Here is a 15,667-nt window from a genome sequence, read left to right on the forward strand (position 1 = left end):
CACAAGGTCACATGAACCTTGGGCTCTCATGCCTAGTTTCACTTGACCTAAGACTACCCACAAGTCGTAATATGGTGCTTAGAATCATAAGTTATCCTAAGATAACCCATGTACAAGCATACTGCTTGAGAAACTAATGTAAAATATGTGTAAGAGATAAATTATTAAGCCGGACCATATATACATAAGATAAGTTATGTTAATACATAAATAATCAAAGATTACAAAACTGCAATCTTAAAGGGAAAAACTTAAATTATTGAGTCTGACTAACTATCTATGAATCCTATATCATACTAACTATAGGTAGCTGTGACATACCTCCAACTCTCCCAAATCAGTACATACAAAGAAGAAAAAAATATAGTACAAAAACAGAAACTAACTTGGGTCCTCAAAGTATAAGAACTCATTACTTGCTGGCTGATTATCAGGAACTGTTTGGCCCTGGTGTTTGGGATACATCTAGTAACTTCTTGATGAAGGAATGTAGCCACAAACACATAAATATATTCAGTACTTTGGAATGAACGAAGTATGTGAAACTTGCACTAAATCATAGAAATACTTAAAGTATGCTTTAAAATTGAGGTCATAAGCTATTTTCTAAAATATGGATTTAAAACATGGTTGTATGTAAAAGCTATAAGACTTATTAAAATATATATCTCATAAACTAAAAATATTATTATAAGTTCGAAAGAAGTCAAAACATGAGTACCATATGTAAATCGCAAGTTAACAAGGAATAGGCTATAAGACCATACTGAGGATCACATATGATGATCGTGCATGAATTCGTGAATATATAAAATGAATGCAAACAAAGTAAAGTATATGTTGAAATTTATTATAACACTAAATAACTGAAAAACTGATAAATTGATAAGCTGAACACTTGTTCAGGGCAACCCTGAGCTGATATGATCTAAATACTAAACAGAGATTATTGGAGCTAACATTTATCCAACATGCCGAAATCTAACCTAATTGGAATCAATCAGGTAACCCCAATTAGAAAGGTATCAAAACCTTACCACGAGTACTAACACTATAGGTGTGGATTCACTAAGCTCATGTCCCAAAGGATGGGGTAACACCCTAAGCTGGCAGGAGCCCCTGGGAGAGTATCAACCTTAAGATGGCAGGACGATCTCTCATAACTTATGCTGGCTATGTGGTTTTAAAACCCTAAGTTCTACTCCTGGCTAAACAGATACAAAAGAAAACACTAGTGCGTGCACTGATAACTAATTTTCTCAAATATGGTATTCTAAAAGTTACAGTGTATGCATAATTTGAAATATTCTTGAACATGTTAACAGATGTATTTAGCCTGATATAATTTTGGAGAGTTTTCATTATGAAAACATTTTAGATTTCATGGTACAAACATGTAATGAATAATTTTAAATCTTGAAAACTATAGCATGCATAATGTAATACCCCATACTTTTTCCTAGCTTAAAATTATCTGTAAAATGTTAGAAGCTTTCCTTGAAAGGCAAATCCACTTTTGTAAACGTGGTATATTTATGATTATAACTTTTTTTCACATTGGAAATTAAATTAGTTTACCAACGATACCTTTTTTCCAATGACTTCTATGTTGTTAATGTGCCTTGTGAATGTTGTTGGATTACTCAAGAACTATTCTTATGAAATTATGCTATGTTTACTTGCAAATCCTACTTATTAACAAGGTGTATGATAACCATGGAATCCATATGAATTTTCATACTATTAGCACGTGTTACCAATATGATTATGCAACGAACATGATATTAAGATTATAAAAGTACTTCCATGTTATATGAAATCCTTTCTATGCAATACATTGTTGATAAACATGCTTAGTATGAAATCCCTACTTATGATATTATAAATTAGGGACTCTACTCTTATGATCAAGTCAGTCATGTGTGTCAGTTTCCTTCCATAGAGTCCTGGGGGTACTTTTACCAGAAAAATATAGTTGTGTGCCTAGATCCATGTCATCTTTTCACGATACTCTTAGTCAAGCCATGATCTATAGAATTCAGTCAGTTATGTGACTCAGGAAAACTCAGTAACTTCAGCAACCTCAGTATCCACAGTCAATCTAAGTAATCTCAATAGTCTAGTAATCTCAGTAATCTCAGTGCTTAGTAACTTCAACAACCTCAGTGTTCACTGTCAATCACAGTAACTTAAGTACTCTCATCCAGTCCTCAAAACTCCGTACATTCCGCCTATCATTGGAATCTAATAAACTTAGTTCAGATCTGCTAAACAGTACAACTAGTATCAGTCAAGTTAATCTGTATCAGTTCCGCAAATCAGTTCAGTTCAGTTATTCTGTTCAGTGTCCTTCAGATGGGAGTAGAAGTTACCATCGAGTGAACCCAAGGATGGGAACTCACCCGCTAGTTCAGGGTGTGATTCTTAGTAGCAATCCTTATGTTCCATATCTACGTAGATAGCGTAGGTTTAGATATATTAACCCGTCAGCTTAGGGTTTATGAGGTGGCTTAACCCGTTTGTTTAGGGTTCCCACCATTCTCATTGAGTACCTGCTAGATAAGGGTTAGTCATAGCTGTCCTTACCAGTGGTGCGGTATTAACATCCCTCTAGGTGGGGCAGAGATTGGACCCCAGCTTAGCCATAACGGCATACACGGGGAATGTTGGTTACACACTACCTCCCACAGTTTTAGTATCACTCTCAGTCAAAAAAATCAGGGCATTTTTAGATATTAGTATATACAGGACTGTCAGACATAGTCATCCATGTTATCAGTTTCAGTAACAGTCTCAGTAAAGAACTCAGATAGTTCTTCAGATTTCACTATATCAGGGTTGTTAGATACAGTCAACTCAGAAATAGAATTAAACTCAGATAGTTTCCTTCAGATTTATGGATTTTCAGATACAGTTACTTATGCTATCAATCACAAAAGTTATCAGTACTCATGCTATCAGTACTTAGCTTTAGGATTGTCCGATACAGTCAATCAGACAAGTTCTTCATAATTCAAACTGTTAGAAACAATTATTCCTTTATCAGTAATATAGTATCAGTTTCCCAGTATTCAGTAATACAGTATCAGATCCATCACCTATTAGTAATTTACATATCAATTTCAGCAAAATCAGTCTTTTAGAATCTCATTATTAGTACACTCATTTTGTCGGTATTCAGACTCAGTGGTCCATATCTCCACGAGTTCAGTTAGAGTTACGTATGCATGTGTGGACTCTTACTTTCATATCGGTAAGTATTGTCCGTGCATATAACCCTTCGGATTTAGCCTACCTCACTCATATCCTCATACATTCAGACGTACTGACGCATTTGTGCTATAGTTCTTTCTCTTATGTTGCACCATAGATTCAGAGGCATGAGGTCCAAATCAGTAGTACATTCCAGGATCAACAGTCAAAGTTAGACGTGAGTCCTCATCCTTCGAGGACATGATGATTTCATTTCTATTTCAGTTTTCACTTTATTTCAGTAGTTGGAGTTAGTTAGGGACATGTCACATCAACTTCTTATTCAGTTCAGTTAGAGGCTTTCAGACAAGATGTCAGATTAGATGTTCAGACTTTAGTATTTATGTTCCTTTTTGGTATTGTTATACCATATTTTTCAAATATGTATTAGTATCGAACCTTATGGCCTTACAATTTATGTTTTGTCATATTTTATGAGATGTTACGCAGTTTACAGGTACAGATATAAGTCATGGGTTAGCTTGTGGTCCTTGGGGGTCATGAGCACCGTGTAGCGTTCCGGTTCAGCAAATCAAGGCATTCGAGTAAATTGTATTGACATTTATCTATGGTTTACATAATATCTTTGGTGTCGTTAAACTTGGGATGAGTGGTTAGAAACTTATCTAGGAGCATGAGGGGTATTACTATGTTTGAGCTAAAATACTAAGAAGTCTTATATTATGCACTTAACACCTATGAAATGAATCGTGGTGAAATATCTTAATTACACAAATGATTCGTGGAAAGAATTGATTTCACAATTTTCCTGGATATGAATTGATCAACTCATTTGAATAGTCATATTCAAGAAACATTGGATGCTAAGACGAGGTGGAAATATGGAAATCTATAGGAGCTTATTTGTCTGATTGCTATACTAAATTCCTAGCTTAACCGACTGACTCATACTTAAAGCTTCTACTTAACTAGAGTAATTCTTCAACACCCTTTCTAAGAAGTTTATGTAACATTAGGGAGAAAAGAATTTTGGGCATGATCTGAATAAGATTTCAGAAAAAGAATTGCAACATGGCTACAACTCTATAACATAGACAATAAGACTATAAAACATAAGATAGGATAGAATTACTATGTCATAGGGAATGCAACTGATAATTTTCAAACTTTGCCCCATTTCTCAAATACACCCTAAAATATACTTTTCCTCTTAAATACTACTCTTTATTTGAAGCAACTTATAATATTCACATAGGCATCCATAACCCAGTCTACAAAAGTTTGAGCTAAATTAAATCTCTCATCACGTCCATGTCTACTCAAAGTCACAAGGTGCCCCACATAACACCTTAATACTAGTCTAAACCACATAGTGAATGTTGTATGCATTTTCATAGCTCTAATATCTTTAAAAATATTCCTTTCCACTTCAACATCTAGCTTCAACCTCTTAATAGGAATTAACTAACACATAATGCATTCTTCCACTTATATACCAACATGGCATTCAAGCCGATCATTATAACTACTTATGAACTTCTAGCCAAATAAACCATCTAGGAATTTTCCCTTATCATCTAATACCATTGTCAATAATAACTTTCTTAAACTATTCTTAAGAAAACACACAAGGAACTCTCAACTAACCATGTAAGATACCAAAGTGTTCTCATAATATTTCTTCACACTTACAACCTTATATAATGCAAGAACATAAAAATCTTTCCCTAACAAGAAACATTTACTCTCTCCCATCTAAATAATTGTTCATCACCATAATCATTTTATAAGGAGAGGCTACTAAATGTTAAGAACATGAGGACCTGAAGCATGAAATAATACTATACATAACATTGATACTTAACAGAGGCCTGAGGAATAGAGTAACAAAGGCATAGATTCACTAAAGAGATCAAATACTTAACATGGATATCCCCAAATTATTAATGAACTACACTTAGTACTGCTGGATAGGAATCATCAAATACTAATCCAAAAAAAAATTTATGAACATACTCCACCTCATCAAGCTCCTCTATCATTATGGTCACTACCTAATATCTATCTCGACTAAAGCATAAACATACTATAAGACTCACTTAACTGAGAAATCTTTCTCAAAGGGCTATTAAATAAACTACATAATACCTTTCTGGCTCTATGGATACATAATCTACTAAATTCAGATAAACGCTATCCCTACTTTAAAGCTGCTAAACTTTTGGGTTCATTCTTCTAAATCTAGGTTATATACTGTCATAGGATTCTGAGAAGAGATATGAGGCACATCTTACTTTAGCTTAGTGCATAATTTTCAGGAACATGAATAAAATCTCTTGAACTTTAGAACATAAGCGCACTGATGGGATCATTTTTAGGCAACATACAATCATATAAATGTTTGTCATGACTGTTTAAGAATACTCTATCAGTTGGAATTTAAACTTGACTATTTCTATTAACACAAAAATAATAAAGATTTAACATAAATAGAGTAATTTAAAAATCTATATAGGTTTCTTTGAGAACATATATACAATACGATTTGAGATATGAAAGAAGGGTAACATTTCTAAAAGGCCATGTAGGCTCTTGAAAAAAAGTACAAACATATTTGTACTACCCTATAAGACTCTACTAGACATGAATTCATAGACACACAAGGTCACACGAACCTTGGCCTCTCATACCTAGTTTCTTATGACCTAAGACTACCCACAAGTCATAATATGGTGGTTAGAACCATAAGTGATCCTAAGATAACCCATGTACAAGCATACTGCTTGAGAAACTAATGTAAAATATTTGTAAGAGATAAATTACTAAGCCGAACCATATATACATAAGATAAGTTATGTTAATACATAAATAATCAAAGTTTACGAAACTACAATGTTAAAGAGAAAAACTTAAATTATTGAGTCTGACTAACAATCTATGAAGCCTATATCATACTAACTATAGGTAGCTGTGACATGCCTCCAACTATCCCAAATCAGTCCATACAAAGAAGAAAAATATAGAGTACAAAAACACAAACTAACTTGGGTCCTCGAAGTATAAGAACTCATAACTTGATGGCTGATTATCATGAACTGTTTGGCCCTGGTGTTTGGGCTACATCTAATAACTTCTTTATGAAGGAATGTAGCCACAAACACATAAATATATTCAGTACTTTGGAATGAACGAAGTATCTGAAACATGCACTAAATCATAGAAATACTTAAAGTATGCTTTAAAATTGAGGTCATGAGCTATTTTCTAAATTATGGATTTAAAATATGGTTGTATGTAAAAGCTATAAGACTTATTAAAATATATATCTCATAAACTAAAAATATTATTATAAGTTCGAAAGAAGTCAAAACATGAGTACCATATGTAAATCGCAGGTTAACAATGAATAGGCTATAAGACCATAATGAGGATCACGTATGATGAGCATGCATGAATTCGTGAATATATAAAATGAATGTAGAAAAAGTAAAGTATGTGTTGAAATGTACTACAACACTAAATAACTGAAAAAACTGCTAAATTGATAAACTGAACACTTGTTTAGGGCAACCCTGAGATGATACGATCTAAATACTAAACTGAGATTATTGGAGCTAACATTTATCCAACATGCCCAAATCTAACCTAATTGGGGTCAAACAGGTAACCCCAATTAGAAAGGTGTCAAAACCTTGCCACGGGTACTAACACTATAGGTGTGGATTCACTAAGCTCATGTCCCAAAGGATGGGGTGACACCCTAAGCTGGCAGGAGCCCCTAGGAAAGTATCAACCCTAAGATGGCAAGAAGATCTCTCATAACCTATGCTGGCTATGTGGTTTTAGAACCCTAAGTTCTACTCCTGGCTAAATAGATACAAAAGAAAAAACCAGTGCGTGCACTGATAACTAATTTTCTCAAATATGGTATTCTAAAAATTATAGTGTATGCATAATTTGAAATAATCTTAAACATGTTAACAGAGGTATTTAGCCTGATATAATATTGGAGAGTTTTCAGTATGAAAATATTTTAGATTTCATGGTACAAACATGTAACGAATAACTTTAAATCTTGAAAACTATAGCATGCGTGATGTAATACCCCATACTTTTTCCTAGCTTGAAATTATCTGAAAAATATAAGAAGCTTTCCTTGAAAGACAAATCCACTTTTGTAAACGTGGTATATTTATGATTATAAATTTTTTTCACTTGGGAAATTAAATTAGTTTACCAATGATAGCAATTTCGTCAAAAGAAAGTTTTGGCTAAAATACAAAAGCCAGTAAAACCCCCTAGATGCGATGATGAGGTCGATGGACCTTTGAACTAGCGACAGACAGTTGCCCATGACCCTTGTAGCAAGGTATGGAGAACTACCTTCTGCCTAGGAGGGATGACCCAGGCCGATAGACTATCGAACTAGTGATAGACCATCGCTCAGGTCATCATAAGGGAAACAATGCAGCACCTTCTGGATAAAGTGCGACAGTCAGGTTGATGAACTGTCGAACTTGCGATGGACCATCACCCAAGCCATCACTACCAAAACAGCAAGATTCCATTCTACCTAGAAGCGACCGTCAGGTCCAACGGATCGTCAACCCAGCAATGTACTATCATATCCACCATCGCATGTCTCGATTCAGCAAATTAAAGCCATTTTAAAAGGGTATTTTGATCATTTACCACCCACCTATATATATATCCAATAATATCCGATTTTAGCATTTGGTTCTTTATTACTTCACAACAAATATTAGGGTTTCTCTCAAGCATTAATCTTCAAGAACAAAATCCAATCTTCTTCAAGAACTAAGAGATTTCCAATTCTTCAAGTTCAAGAACATCAAGAATCTAAACCCAAGTATGAATATTGTTCATTCATGGAATCCTTTCCTCCATGAAGTCTCAGAATCGCTTTTCCAAATTCAAGTTGTGGATTTTCTTTATGATTTCATGATTGGGTTATTCTTATTCATGTTGGAAAATAAGAAATTGAACTCTACTCCATGTTGGGTGCTAATTTCTATGTGGGTTTAATTATTATAGATATAGATTCATGCAAACCTATGTCTAAAACCTTGAATGATGAAATTAGAATATGACCATGATGTTTAATTGTTGTACAATGATGTTTACATGTACCATGCCTACAATATTTTTGATTTAATGCCTAGCATGTTGTCATGAAATCCCCATGTATGTACAAACTTATGCGTATCACATGTTTGAAGAAATACTTTAATAAATGCATTATGGTGATTATTATGTATTCAAGCAATTCATGCTTTGTTAATTTCCTTCTATCGAGTCATAGGGGTACTTGTACCCAAAATATTTGTTGTGTGCCTAGAGCCATGTCATGTTTTCCTAATACTCTCCGTCAAGCAATGAATCCTTAGACTTCAGATAGTCTTATGACTCAGGAAATCTCCATGATTTCATAAACTCAGTCAGTTGTCAAATATTAGTAGTATTCCATTAGTAAACAAAATTCAGTAACTTAGGTTATATTTAGTTTAGTAAATCATGTTCAGTTTCTATTTAGATGGGAGAAGAAATTAGCACCGAGTAAACCCAAGGATGGGAAGTCACCTGTTATATGAGGGTGTAATTCTTAGAAGCAATCATTGAATTCCAAAACTATGTAGTTAACATAGGTTGAGATATCATAGCCTACTATATAAGGGTAGATGAGGTGTCTTAACCTTCTATATAAGGGTTCCCACCATTCTCATTAGAGTTGCCGATTATATTAGGGTCACTCACATATTGTCCTTACTAGTGGCACGGTATTGTCACCCTTCCAATCAAGGCACAGATTGGACTATAATTTAGTTATAATATGTCATTTAGGGTATGTCGGTTAGGTGACTACTTCCCCCAGTCTTTAGTATCAGTTTCATTAAAAGAACTCAGATAGTTCATAGTAATTTAGGACTATCAAATATAGTCAAGTCAAATATAGTATGAAACTCAGCTAGTTCCATCAGATTAAGGGTGCTCAGATACAGTCACTCATGTTACCAGTCATCATAATTCAGTCATTAGTCATATTAGTCATCAGAATACTCAAGTTACCATGATTTTAAATATGGTTACTATCTATGCATGCATGTATTCTCACGTTCATATTAGTTAGTTATCCAGTATTGTTCATGCATATGAACCTCATGTATTATCCTACCTCACATGCATACCAATACATTAAATGTACTGATGCATTTATGCTATGGTGTTTTATACCATAGGTTTAGAGACAAAAGCTCCAGAGCATTAGTAGATTCCAAATATTAGTACTCCGAGTTAGAAATGAGTCCTCATCCTTCGAGGACATTATTATTTCTCTATTATCTCATCAATTAGTTTATTAGTTGGAGTTAGTTGTGGACATATCCCATCAACTCCTTCCTCAGATAGTTTATTCTGTTAGAGGCTTTCCATACTATTTTGTTTAGACAGTTATTTTAGTTATTTTAGGTATTTCACACCCCATTTAGAAGCTATGATTTACTTTAGTTATGTGAACGTGATGGCCTTTCTATTCATGTTTTCTGAATTATTCAGTATATTATACAGTATACAGGTATAGATATCAGTCATAGGTTAGCTTGTGGTCCTTTGGGGTTATGAGCAGCGTCTAGCATTTCGGGTACAAAATTCAGGGCATTACAAACTTGGTATTAGAGCCTAAGGTTCAATAGAGTCCTAGGGAGTTTGAAATTCTCAACTAGTAAAGTATTGTACATGGGTGTGGTACGAGCCATATTTATGTGCAGGAGGCTATACGATGTTTTAGGAATAGTTTTCCTTCTTGCAGTATTCAAGTCGTGCTATTGAGCATAATCTCAATCTAACTTCTCAGTCTAATCCACTTCTTCTCTTTATTTTAGAACATGCCTCCCAAGAGAAGAACCTAAACTGTCCAAGAAGATCCTTTGGGTGAACATGTTTCTCATGCGGAGTTCAGAGCCACCTTCACTACTCTTGCTCAGTTAGTTGCTACTTAGAATAAACGAATAGCTTTCGTTTTGGCCAACCTAGTGGCTAATTTAGCTGAAACCAAGATTTTGGACCTCACCCAAATGAATCCTCCATCCTTTCTTGGGTCTAAGACAGACGAGGACCCTCAGGAATTCCTAGATTTGGTTTAAAAGGTTACAGACATAATGGGGGTTACGTCTAGTGATAGTACTAAGCTAGTTGCATATAAAATATAGGATGTGGCTCATAGTTGGTTTAAGAAGTAGAAGTCAGAGAGGGCAGATGATATAGGGTCAGTTGAGTGGGAGGAGTTTGCTTCAGCGTTCCTTGATAAATTATTTCCCCTAGAGCTTAGAGAAGCTAAGGTGATAGAATTCATTAACCTCAGGCAAGGAAATATAACAATAAAAGAGTATTATCATAAGTTTACTTAATTAGATAGATATTCCCCTCATGTGGTTGCAGATAGCAGGGAAAAGATGAGTAAATTCATTTCAGGGGTGAATGATACTGTAGTTAATGAGTTTAGATCCACTATGCTAAATAGTGACATAAATTTAGCCATGATCATGACTCATGCTCAGCATATAGAGGTGAGGAAAATTAAAATGAGGGAGAAGCAGAATAAGAGAGTGAAGATAGGTAGTTTTAACTTTGTTGAGCCTAAGTCAAAAGGAGGAAACTGTACTCAGTTTCATCCTAAGTCATCATTTCTAGCTCCTTCTTCAGCCAGAGCTCCAGTTCCTAAATTTAGAGAGGGTAACAATGATAGAGCGCCAGGATAAGACTCCTAGGGCAGTGTTAGTAGTGCTCGTACCTATTATCTTTGCCAGACTTATGGTAAGCACCATCAGGGTATTTATAGAGTTGGCAGTGATATTTGTTTCAGATGGGTAAAGCCAGCAAATAGAGTCAGAGACTATCCTCAGCCAGGTCCTCAGGGTCAACAGAATCAATCCTCATCTCAGTTCGGTCGTTTAAATCAGAAGGGTGCCACCTTCAATGCTACTAGGGGCAACACCCAAATTGTCTCTATGCTCTCCAGTCCCGACAAGATCAAGAAAAATCTCCTGATGTGGTTACCGATACGTTACAGTTCTTTTATGTGCATGTTTATATTTTGCTAGATCCAGGAGCTTCTTTGTATTTTGTCACATCTTATATAGCAGTCAATTTCAGAGTTAGTCCCAAAATTCTATCATAGCTCTTTTTAGTCTGTACCCTAGTGGGTAAAACCATCATAGCCGGGTTGGTATATAGGAACTACCTAGTTAGGACATCTCAGAAAGTCAGTTCAGCAGACTTATTCGAATTACATATGACTGATTTTGATGTCATTCTCGGTATGGATTGGCTTCATTCCTGCTATACCACTATCAACTGTAGAAAGAGAATAGTTTAGTTTTAGTTTCTGAAAGAACCCATCCTAGAGTGGAAAGGTAGTGTATCTGTTTTCAGAGGTCAACTTGTTTCCTTCCTTTAGGGATGAAAAATTATATCTAAAGGATGTCTCCATCATCTCATTCGAGTTAAGGACACTATTTCTGAAACTCCCAGTCTTAAATTACTCCCAGTAGTGAAGGAATATTTAGATGTCTTTCTTGAAGATCTTTCACGAATTCTTCCCGTAAGGGAAATAGACTTCGACATTGATCTTTTTCCCGAAACTCAACCTATATCCATTTCTCCATACAGAATGGGACAAGCAGAACTCAGAGTATTGAAAGAGTAGTTAAAGGATCTCTTAGAGAAGGGATTCATCAAACCCAGTGTGTCCCCATGAGGCGCTCTAGTATTATTCGTGCGCAAGAAAGGTGGTTCTCTCAGAATGTGTTTAGACTAATATCATCTTAATAAGGTCACGGTCAAGAACAAGTATCCTCTTCCCAGAATAGATGACTTATTTGACCAACTTAAAGGTACCAGTTATTTATCTAAGATAGACCTCAGATATGGTTGTCATCAGCTCAGAGTCAGATAATGTGACATTTCAAAAATAACTTTTTGTACTCGGTATGGTTACTTTGAATTTTTATTCTTGTCTTTTGGTCTCACCAATGCCCCAGCAGCTTTCATGGACTTGATGAACCATGTGTTCAAGCAGTACTTGGATTTTTTCATTATAGTCTTCATAGATGATATTCTGGTCTATTCCTGCAATGACCTACATTATGAAGACCATCTCAGAACAGTACCTCAGACTCTCAGAGATCATCAACTATTCATCAAATTTAGTAAGTCCGAGTTTTGGCTAAGGTCACTAGCATTCCTTGGCCATATAATTTACAGAGATGGTGTTAGAGTATATCCTCAAAAGACCGAAGAAGTAAGAAACTGGCCTCGCCCTGCCTCTCCATCAGATATCAGGAGTGTCCTAGGTTTGGCTGGCTATTATAGATTGTTTTTTGAGGGATTTTTTTCTATTGCATCCCCTATGTCCAGATTGACTCAGAAAAAAGTCAAGTTTTAGTAGTCAGATCATTGCAAGAAGATTTTTTAGGAGTTGAAGACTCGACTCACCTCAACTATAGTTTGATCTCTTCCAGATAGTTCAAATAGGTTCGTAGTGTATTGTGATACATCCAGAGTAGGTTTGTGTTGTGTCCTCATGCATCATGGTAAGGTCATAGACTAGGCCTCCAGGTAGCTTAAACCCCAAGAGAAGAATTATCCTACTCATAATCTTGAGTTAGCAACTGTAGTATTTGCCTTGAAGATTTGGAGGCATCATTTATACAGTGTTCATGCAGATATGTTCACGGATCATAAGAGTCTTTAGTATGTCTTTTCTCAGAAAGATCTCAATATTTTTTAGAGAAGGTGGTTAGAGCTCTTGAAATATAATGACATGAGTTTCCTCTATCATCCGAGCAAGGCCAATATTATGGCCGATGCTCTCTGTAGACTATCTATGGGAGTGTTGCTCATGTTGATGAAAGTGAGAAAAAGTTAGCATAGAAAGTATATCAACTTTCCAGACTAGGGGTTCACTTAGTCGATACAGATAAGGGTGACATATGCATAAAGAGTAGTTCAAAATCATCTTTAGTTTCTGAGGTAAAAGAAAGGCAAGATAGAGATCCCCGCCTTGTCAATTTGAAAGAGTTAGTTCAGAATAAAAAATTAAGGTTTTCTCCAAAGGGGGAGATGATGTCCTATGCTGTCAGGGTCATCTCTGTGTTCCAGGTATAGATGACGTAAGGTAGCAAATTCTTGGAAGCACATGGTGCACGCTACTCTATTCATCCAGTGTCCACAAAGATGTACCGTGACTTGCGGGAGATCTATTGGTGGAGTGGGATAAAGAGAGATATTGTAGAGTTTGCAGCTAAGTGCTTTACATATCAGTAGGTTAATATAGAGCATCAAAAGCCTAGTGGTCCTATACAGGATTTCAGTATTCCTACTTTGAAGTGAGAAGAAGTGAACATAGACTTATTGATAGGTTTGCCTTGAACTCGTTATCAGAATGATTAAGTTTCGGTCATCGTAGATAAAATAAACAAATCAGCCTATTTTCTTCCAGTCCATACCTCATATTAAGCCGTGGATTACACCAAACTCTACATCAAGGAGTTGTTCATATTTCACGGTGTTCCTCTGTCTATTACCTTAGCCAGAGGTACCCAATTCACCTCTTATTTCTAGAAAGCATTCCCAAAGGGTCCTGGTACCCAAGTTTATCTTAGTAGATCTTTTCATCCTTAGATAGATGGTCAAGCAGAAAGGAGCATTCATAACTTAGAAGATATTCTTAAGGTATGTGCAATTGATTTCAAGGGTAGTTATGATGACCACATGCCTTTGATTGAATTTGCATAAAACAATAGCTATCATTCCAGTATTCATATGGCTCCTTTCAAAGCTCTCTATGGTAGGAGATGTAGATCTCTAATTGGTTGGTTTAAAGTTAGTGAGGCCTCTTTTATAGGGCCTGACTTGATATTGGACACCTTAGAAAAAGTCCAGTTGATAAAAGAAAGACTCTAGGCTGCTCAGAGCCGACAGAGATCTTATGTAGATAATGATTGAAAAGATCTTGAGTTTGAGATTAGTGATCATGTCTATCTAAAGATCTCTCCCATAAAAGGAGTCTAGAGATTCAGGAAGAAGGAAAAGATCAGTTCCCAATATGTTGGTCCCTTTAAGATTCTCAGTCGTTTTGGCTAGCTAGCTTATGAGCTAGATTTGCTGTTAGATCTAGCCTCAGTTTATTCAGTCTTCCATGTCTCTTTGCTCAAGAAACGTATAGGTGATCCAAAAGTTGTAGTCCCTATTCAGAGCATCGATGTTTAGAATACCCTCTCTTATAAAGAGATTCCTGTTGAAATCCTTCACTATCAGACTTGTATACTAAGGAAGAAAGAAGTCCCTCTAGTTAAAGTTCTTAGGCAAAATCAGTTTGTCGAGGGAGCTACTTAGGAAACAGAAGTAGACATGTTTACCAAATATCATCACCTCTTCTCCGCTAACTCAGATCAATCTCAAGGTAATAGTTCTCCTAAAGCTTACCCAATTTCATATTCAATGTTCGTCACAAACTTGGTATTAAATACCATTGCATTTTTAGTCATGCATTCATGTATCAGCTCAGTTATATTATCATGCATTAGACATGTATTCTCATTATGAGAAAATTATTTCATCAAAACACCCAGTCATGCATTCATGAATCAGTTACACATGTATCAGATATGCATGTTTAGTATGATATGTTTAGTTATTAGTCATGTCAATCTTTAAATCATGTTCTAGTTGTTCATGTTCAGTATGTACGTTGGTTATCTTCTACCCTGACTCTCAGTCTCATTCGAGGATGAATGTTCTCAAGGGGGAGATATTGTAATATCCCGTACTTTTTCCTAGCTTGAAATCATCTCAAGAATGTTAGAAACTTTCTTTGAAAGATATATCAACTTTTTTAACACGTGGTATTTTTAAGATTTTCACTTTTTCTAAGTGGGAGATTGAATTATCTTTCCAAGATACCTATTTCATCAAAATTCAACATTAGAGGAGAAAGTTTTGGCCAAAATACAGAAGACAGTAAGACCGCCCAGATGCTACGGGGAGGCTGACGGACCATCGGACTAGCGACGGACCATCACCCACGACCGTCACAGCAAAGCAGTGAGAACTACCTTCTGCCTAGGAGTGACGTCCTAGGCTAACGGACCATCATTCAAGCCATTGCAGGGGAAACAGTGAGGCCACCTTCATGATAAGGTGTGACAGTCAGGTTGACAGACCATCGCCCAAGCCGTCGCAACCAAAACAATGAGACCTCATTCTTCCTAGAAGTGACTGTCAGGGCTGACGGACCATTGCACCCACCGTTGCAGGTCCCAATTCAGCAAATTAAAGCTATTTTTAAAAGGGTATTTTGGTTATTTACCACCCACCTATATATATTCTCAATTATATTCGATTTTATCTATTTGGTTCTTTATTACTTCACAACCAA

Source organism: Capsicum annuum, chromosome 10, assembly GCF_002878395.1.
Source record: "Capsicum annuum cultivar UCD-10X-F1 chromosome 10, UCD10Xv1.1, whole genome shotgun sequence".
NCBI lineage: Eukaryota > Viridiplantae > Streptophyta > Magnoliopsida > Solanales > Solanaceae > Capsicum > Capsicum annuum.